Below are 9,252 nucleotides of genomic sequence, written 5' to 3' on the forward strand. Positions count from 1 at the left end.
GTTAAGCATCTGCCTTCAGCTCAGGTTATAATCTCGGGGTCCTGGGATCGAGCCCCACGTTGGGCTCCCTACTCAGCAGGGAGTCTGCTTCTCCCTCTCCCTCTGCTGCTCCCCCTGCTTGTGCTCTCTCTCTCTCTCAAATAAATAATCTTTTTTTAAAAAGAAGAAAAATATATATAAAATATATGTACATTATATGCCTAACGTTATATACTTATATATAACATATATATGTATGAAACATTAGGACATAAGTCTGCTGGGGAAGTGGAATTCAAATGTAAGTTTAAGGGAGAAAAGGAATCATGTGAATGTTACTCATTTAAAAGAACTTGTTCATGTAATTTTTAAAATATTATCTATGTGTTTATATATATACACATAGCATATGTGCATATCTATATACATATATATACATATATATATCCAATCCCTATGGCATTTAGAGTCCACTATATACATTTAAAGGAGTGATAATGGCAGTTTTATTTTAAAATGGTGATATTCACAACCATAGGAGATTATATTCCTAACAACCATTTCAACTTATAATTAAAATTTTTACATACCAACCTAAAAATAGACCAGAATTTTTCAAAATTATTCTAAGGGGTACATGAGCAAACCGCCTGCAGACCACTACCACATTCCCCAGGGATGGACCCTCTCAGCCTGTCCCTCACCGTTCGGCTCCCAGTAGGCTCCCAGCATTGTCCACACGGTGGCAGTAGTGTCTGTTTAGAAGGACAAATTTCCAAATCTAGATGACATCTAAATCATTCCCGTATTCCATTCGTATCAACATGCTAAATAAACAGTTTACATATTGCACTGGAACAATAAATGTCCACTGTAACTTACCACTGCTGAATTTAAAAATATTTCATTAAATTTTCCAGTCATGTAACAAATAACCTACAGCTATAAATACCAGAGCTATAAGCATACATCTCTTTTCACCCACCTGGGAATGACCTGTACATTAAATTCACTTTTTATACTCCTCTGTTTTTCTCTCTCCCTCTGCTTACATACACTCTGCCCACACACCCCGCCCCCCAGCTTCAGTTGCTAAGCAACTAAAAGAGCTTTGTTGTTCTGAACACTAACCATTAACTGCCTTCATTTTCTCTAATGAGAACATGGCCACAGCCCAAATTACCCCCTTTTCCTGAAAAACAGTGCAGGATGCTTATGACTTACGCTAATAGTAAGGCAAATCACATCCCAATAGATAAATTCAGGAAAAGGAAACCCGGAACGCTCAAGCAACTCTGAACACAGAGCCAAACACCGTACTATTAAGGATTCATCTTTGCCTTATTAAAAGGATATTACTGAGCACCTATTATATGCTAGGCCTTGTGCTAGGTATTTCCTGTCTATTATTTCTTTTAATCTTCAAAATATTATTTCTTTTAATACTCAACCCTATTTTTTGAAGGTTTTTACACCCCAGGAGAGAGCAACTTTACAGGATTCAGTTGGATAGAGGGTAGTTATTTTTTTTGAGAAAGGGCTATTGATAAAAGAGAAGTGGGAACAGAAAACTTTAATAGATAGCCATTCATCAATGGTTCTTGGGCAAATTTTTTTTTAATTTAGATTTTTAATTTTCCAGATAGGAAAGCTGTGACCCAAAGAAGTTAAATGATTTGCCTATAGAGGTAGCAAATGGCAGATTTAGATCATGTCAGACTAACACCATTATGGCACATTGCCTCTTGTTTGTCTTGAGTTCAGAATGTCATAGGAATTACTATCTTAGCTCATTAATTCATAAAAAGATGTCCTTTGTCCAACCTGTAGAAATATGAAGAGAATTTCCACTGTAAAACTCTGGTAGGCTTTTCTCTCTGCCTGAACGGAACGTTTGGAGTCTTCTGTGTAAAACTGGAGTTTAAACCTTGCTTTGCCACTTATATAACCCAAGAAAGTTACCTCCTCACTTTGTGCCTGTTTCTCTTCTATAAAAATAAAAATAGTCTCCACCTCATAGAGATGGTTTGAAATTTAATGTTATCTATTGGCAAGGAGATGTTAAACTGTTGCAACAAATGGACTCCCAAATGTACAATGCCTCAAAGATTCTGGGTAAGAGGTTGATAGCAGTTCTGCTATCTTCAACAAATGACTTTCAAGATCACCATGAGCATCATTTCCATCTAAGTAAGCTGGAAGTGGGCAAAAGTGGGAGAAGTATGTTTGCAAGGCTTTTTTCAAGTCAGACCTGAAGGCGGAACATATCACTTCCACTCACATTCTGTCAAGTGGCACTCAGGCACATAGACACGCCACCTGCAGGAGGCTGGGCCATATAACCGGGCTGAGGGCCCAGAAGAGAAGGACCTAGAACTTGAAGAACACCTAGCCATCTCTACCAAGGATCATGTGTATGTAACTGTTTCTCACCACACATGCAGTAAGAGTTCAGTAAGTATCAGTTTCTTCCCTTCCTTCTTCTCTCCTTACTTTTTTTTCTTCCTCGGCATCCACCCCTCTATATAGAAAACATTTCTCAGATATAACCATTGTCTTATGACAGTATGACAACTCTTCAATTGACATGGAACTGTAAAACAAAGATGAGAAGATTTTTATAGCAACGTCTTGTCGAGCAAGAATCTAAGCCTACTCAATAAATACTAGTTATTTTAGTTATGATTATGAGTTCCTCTTTTCTAAGTCATCACTGGCTAGAGAATACTTGATTTACTAAACCACAAAATAAAGAAATATTCAAAACAATACTGGATTCTCCACATTTTACTTTATAAATATTCTAGGATATCTTAAGTTCTGAGTTGTAAGGGCCTCTCAAGGTCAATGTGTCAAATTTCCTCAGTTTAGAGGTGAGAAAAATAAAACATAAGGAAATGCTGTACCCAAAATCACACAGCTAGTCATGGCAGGGTTGAACTCTTGACATCTAGTCAATATGAGGAGGAAAAATGTATCCAAAGCCCTTATCAGTGTTCAAGAAACAGTTGTAATTACTGAAGAAGTGCAGGCAAAGTGCTTTGAGAACCCAGCAGAGCTTAACAGAAGTGTGGAAATAGTCCTGTTCTCCTGAGAAGGCTGATGTTAAAATGGTAATTTTATCTAGAATCAATACCATTTTTGGTTGAAGTCATTTATCCATTTCAAGCTAAACAATTTCAAGGCAAGAAAAAGACATTAGGAGGGTTGACTTTAATGGAGGCATAAAGTCAGAATTGGGGCAGGTCCAGAACAGGGTGGGAGGAGGGGTTTGGAAAGACAAACCTAAGTAGAGCAAAGATATTTGCATGGAGTGGGAACAGGGTGAGGGGGGGAGTAGGGGAGGGGCTTCAGAGGCTAAGAACCAGCATAAAGGCTTTGAACATCTAAGAGAAAGGGTCCCTTTTTAACCTTACTTGTTACATACATGAGGGTATATAACATATACATAACATTATATATGTACACATATATAATATATACAAATATATGTGTATAACATAAAAAATAACATAAACAAAAAAACATATATAACATAAACAAAACAAACCCAGAAAGCAGGTGGACTGATGTCATCATAGCATTTTAAAGATAAACAAATCAATGCTCAGAGAGCAGAATGACTTGTGAAAAGAAATGGCAGAGCTCAAACTTGAGTCTGGTCTTGGACTTCAAATCTGCTAAGCTTTCAACTAACATATGCTATAGGAATGGGAACAGTGAGTTACCAAAGACAAACTTCATTCACTTTATATTACTGTTATAGGTCATGGTAGATGGACTGTAAGTATAGCCCCAATTCTCCATCCACCCTTATATATCCATGCTCATTGCCATGTGACTTTGCAGTTCTTCATATCATCTGGGAAAGTCCATTTCCCAATCCCTTAAATCTGTGACTTAGTCTGGCTAAAAGAATGAAGTAGAAGGGGTGACATGTCAAGCAATATCATAGGAGACTGTGTATGTGTGATCTTTTTCTACTTTGGACTTCTGTTCCCACCATGAGAAAAAATCTGGGCTACTCAGGTATAAGATGAGAGACCATTTGGTGAAGAGTTGATTCACGCAGAGACCTTTCTAAACCAGGAAGCTCCCAACCAACCTACCAGCTCAAAGGAAACACATAAGCCCAGCCAGTATCAGTCAAGCCCAGCCCAGGTCAGCCAATATGCCCATTGGACCCATAGACTAGTGAGTAAAAACAAATGGTTGTTTTTAATCCATTATATTCAGGGATGATTTGTTACTCAGCAAGTGCTAACTGATACAAGGGAAGGCTAGTATTCAGAACGAGATTGAGGATCAGGCTAGCCCAACAACCCATAAAGATTCACCCAACACATTATAAATATGTGCCAACTACCTCTAGTTTTCACAGCCTTGTTACATAATCGGCAAAATGTATGTTGCTCCTCCTTATGCCAAAGTAGAAAATACCCTTAAGTGAAAAAAATAAAAATTACTTTTCTCAGTCACAACCACATCCTCATTAAACAAATGATGAATAGGGCGCCTGGGTGGCTCAGTCATTAAGTGTCTGCCTTTGGCTCAGGTCATGATCCCAGGGTCCTGGGATCGAGTCCCACATCAGGCTCCCTGCTCGGCAGGAAGCCTGCTTCTCCCTCTCCCACTCCCCCTGCTTGTGTTCCTGCTCTCGCTATCTCTCTCTCTGTCAAATAAATAAATAAAATCTTTAAAAAAAAAACAAAAACAAATGATGAATAACTTAAAAAATATTAATCCAAAAGACATTTAATAAATAGATGGCCAGGGAGCCTCTATCTGTCATACAACTTTGCTTGCTTTGCATATAGATCATGGCATAAAAATGCTCTTAGGGCAGTGTACTAATTGTCCTCATTCCTTGGAAATGTCAAAAGTTAGTCACAAGCAGAGTACTTTTTTAGTCCAGAAACAGAAAAGTTATTAGGGCTTTGAGAGGTAAGATCAGGTCAAAACTTGATAGCTGAAAAAGATGTCCCATTCCCGGCAATCTATAAGCCTTCCTTCCTTCCTGAACAATTCATCCTGTATCACAAGCTAGCCTTTGGAATATCAGTTCCAGACACCAACTCATCCTCAGACTTTGCTGAGTTTGGAGTTTGGAGGATCAAGTTTCAAGAAAACCAGGCAAAGTCATTTATGAGCTATGTGAAAGTGGAAATTCCATATGGTTTCTAACTTGTAAAAAGTAAAATAATATTAAAAAAAAAAAAATTCTATCCTCGCCATCCAAACTTGTTTTCTTAAAGTATGACCTTTTCTGGTAGTTACTTTCTAAAAGGAAGCATTTTAAATGGTCTCTTTTGGAAATGAAACAGAAGTTATTCAAGTTCACTTTTGGTCTGCGTCAGCAAGCATTTCCACATGCTGGTCGCTGGCAGGCCGTTGATGCCATACAATTTACTGAAGGCAGCCTGCCTTTCTTCAGACCTAGGGTAGATGGGAAAAGGAGAGTGATCTGCCAGTTCTGTTCTAGATCTAGTTAATATTGAAAACATTTAAAAAGAGCGAAAGGAACTCAGTTCTCTCCTGCCGGAGGCCAGTTATTCCCTCACTTATGAGAAAGTATTGTTCAGTGGTTAGGAACCTGTGTTTTAGATTATAGTCCCAACTCTGCCATTTACCTGCTGTGTGACCTCAGTTTCCTCCTCTGTAAAATGGGGATAATGCTAATTTCGCAGAGTGGTTTTTAGGAAAGTATGCCAGGTACCTAATAATAAATAACTACTACTTATTGAGCTGAGCACGGTACTCAATATGTGACACCTCATTTAACTCTCAGATGAGGAACTGAGGCTCAGAGGGCTCACGCTTAGGCTATAGCTTGCAAATGGCAGAGTTCATATTTGAACTCAACTGTGTCTGATCCAAAACCTCTTCCATCTCTTCGTCTCTCCTTTTGCCAGCTTGTTACGAGTGAAAAGAAGACTGGAAGGGGGCTGGTCAAGACATAAGAGGGAAGGAACTTGACTTGCTGGCTCTCCACGCAGAGGAGATCCACTTGCTAACCTTGTTTCAGTTGTTGACTGAGAGAGAAATAAACTTCTACTATGCTTGAGCCACTGTAGTTTGGTCTACCCCAACCAGTATAGTTGACAAACAACTCAGAAAGATTCGAGCTATATTTGCCACCTGGGGCAAGAGGACCTGGATGAGCTTTCCCAGGTCTGGGTATCAGGAGCCGGGAGGTGCTCCAGCCCTATACAGGGCCCAAGCTGGAAGCAACTTCAGATTCTGCTTCTAAGTGATTGTTTTAGAAGCTTACTGTACTTTGTCTGCCCTGGAGGAAGTCACCTCTCAGCTGTATGAAGAGTGGGATTAAGTTGACCTCAAGACCAAAGAGTGAAGTAGGCGGGGCTGGGTCAGGGCTGACAGGCCACAGTGCTACCCCTACCAACATCCTTGTAAGCCATGTCATCCTAGTTGTTAAGTATTTTTACTGTCACACTTAAAAAGAAACACCGTTGGACTAGGCTCCCTTAAGATACGTACCTGTATGTTCTTTGCCATCGAGTTATTTCTCATAATAACCCCTTAATTTCCAACACTTTTTTACCAACTTCCCATGCTTGGGAGGGACGCTCAGTGGACACATAGTAACTGGGGGTGAGAATCTGAGAAACAAGACTACTTCCGCTGTCTGCGGCAGAACACAACAGAGCAGGATCTTGGCCAGCTTCTGCCTTAAAGGAAATCTTTATTAATTATGTATGGTTCACAAATGTTCTTTAAAAAAAAAAACCCAACTTTCTAGAGAAGCACAACCCTCATGAGTGGCTTCAGCTTTGAATCATGAGTCTTGTATTAAAAGAAAACCCAAGTGGTACAATTTGTTTACACTATGATACTTTCTAAATAAACTCTTTTTTAAAAAAATGAGTATGTTAGTTAAATGATTTTGAAGGTCAGTGGGATCAGTGTGTGGTGGCCTAATCTCCCCCACCCCCAGGTGGGGGAAACACACATGCATATGTGAGAAGCACTAGAGCAGGGAATTAAGAGTCTGGTCTTCCATTTCAGACAGTCTGGGCTCAAGTTCCAGCTCGGCCACAAACTAGCTGTGAGATATGGAATAAATTATTTAGCCTCTCTCAGCCTTGGTGAACCCAGGCCTAAGTGGGGGTAATGATAATCACCTACGGTTTTACTGGGATTGAATGATGTTATGACAAAGCACTCAGCACAACGAATAAACTCTATGACAATAATCACATCAATGTAATAGCCAATTGCGTGGGAATTTTTGTATTAGCTGGTCAGAGCATCCTTGCTGAAGGGCAGAGCTGGTGACACACAGACAATTCTTACTCTTCAGGATGTCTTTCTTGTCTCCAGCTTAACTCCCCCATCCTCCTTGTTCCCAGAGAAGTCCTTCACATATAACAGTAACATTAGGGTATCACTTTCTCTCACAGTCCATCTGGATTTGATTTAATTTCCAGTCCTTGCCATTCCTCCTTTTGACCTTTGACACATCTGGGTTTTTTTAAGGTATTCATCCATCATGTGTTATTTGTGTTAACTCCAAGAGAGCAACAGTATTTCTCTGTTTCCAAGTTCTAATGCACATTTTACTGTCAGTCCCAAGTACTAACCACAAATATTAAATTCTAGGCTCATACTGCCCAGTCATCAGGGAGAGGAAACCCAGATAAAGAAAAAAATATCTCCATAGATCAGCTTGGATATTCCATAGAGTGAAAAGAACTTAGATTCTGGACACTACTTGTCAGTTGTAACATCACTGAGAGATAGCATCATTCCAATTATTTCTGTCGGCCAAAGCAATGACGCCATCTATGTGGTCCTGGATCATGTGAAGTTAACATCCATCCTTGTTTATCCTGATGAGATGACAGCCTTGGGATCAGCCCAACAACCAGAGAGACCATCTCAAAGGGATGAGCCTCCCTGAGATGTCTGCTGCAGGAGGAGATCTTCAAGACTGGCCTGGTCCTAAATTCTACTTTGTGCTAGAATCTTGGGGTGCAGTGGTTGTATAGTAATCTGCCCAATATGTCAGGTGGGTTAATCTTTTATTTATCCCCTTTCAAGTGCCTTTCCCCCTTTGACATACCCCACCAGTGCCACAGATCTTCAGGGTGGTCAGTTGTAGGTATCCTCCCAAAGTAAAAATCCCCTCCTTCTACGTAGCAACCTCACTGGTTAATGTTTAAGTATTTCTACTTTGCTCTACTTTAATATTTCTTATAATAGACTAAATAGCACAATAAACAGGAGGGCTGATTATTCCTAATTCAATCTTGCCCTTTTTCTTTATTTTCAAGTATCCAGCAAAATGCCTTTGGCTTCTCTTGGGTCTAGTCACCATGGTCATAACCAGGCTTCCAAGTTCATGAAAACCTTCTATAATATGTTAAATTGCACTCCAGTGCACTGTTTTTTATTTGACTAAATTGGCTCTACTTGGTTACAGCTGTATGACGGTTACAGTATTTCCTGGAATAACTTCAACATTTACTTTATTGCAAAATACTACAAACCACATTGTGTTCACAGTAACCTTCAGCTAGCACTTCAACTCCAGTGTGCCGGGCACCCCTAAACTTTTTCCTTCTTTTCTTCTATTGGGATATTCTTCAATATCTGAGTGCAAAGGAAAAGTAGAAGTTATTCAAAGAAGTAGATATAATTCTTTAGAAATTGTTCATTTTTTTCTGAACCACCATTAAATCAAAGTTACTGGAATCTCTACCAAAGTTCAAAGGAATTTGATAGGTAGCTATATATAGTTCTCTCTTTTTTAGCAATTTCTCAGTGCTAGAGATCAGGAGTTGGCAAGCTAACTTTGCCTCAGCAATCCCAGCCTGCAGCCTGTTTTTGTAAATAAAGTTTTATTGAAACACAGCCATGCTCATTTGTTTGTGTATTGCCTATGGTTGCTCTCACAGTACAGCAATAGAGTGATGGCCTGCAAAGCCTAAGATGTTGACTATCTGGTCCTTTACAGAAAAAAAATGTGAACTGAATAAACTAGCATTGGGTTTGAGTAGAGATAAGAAAGTAAGAGAGAGGGGCACCTGGGTGGCTCAGTGGTTAAGCATTTGTCTTCGGCTCAGGTCATGATCCCAGGGTCCTGGGATCGAGCCCCACATCGGGCTCTCTGTTCAGTGGGAAGCCTGCTCCTCCCTCTCCCACTCCCCCTGCTTGTGTTCCCTCTCTCGCTGTCTCTCTCTGTCAAAATAAATAAATAAAATCTTAAAAAAAAAAAGTAAGAAAGAAAGAATTCTAAAATTCATGCGGGGG

Source organism: Phoca vitulina, unplaced genomic scaffold (genome assembly GCF_004348235.1).
Source record: "Phoca vitulina isolate PV1807 unplaced genomic scaffold, GSC_HSeal_1.0 scaffold76, whole genome shotgun sequence".
In the NCBI taxonomy this organism is placed as follows: domain Eukaryota; kingdom Metazoa; phylum Chordata; class Mammalia; order Carnivora; family Phocidae; genus Phoca; species Phoca vitulina.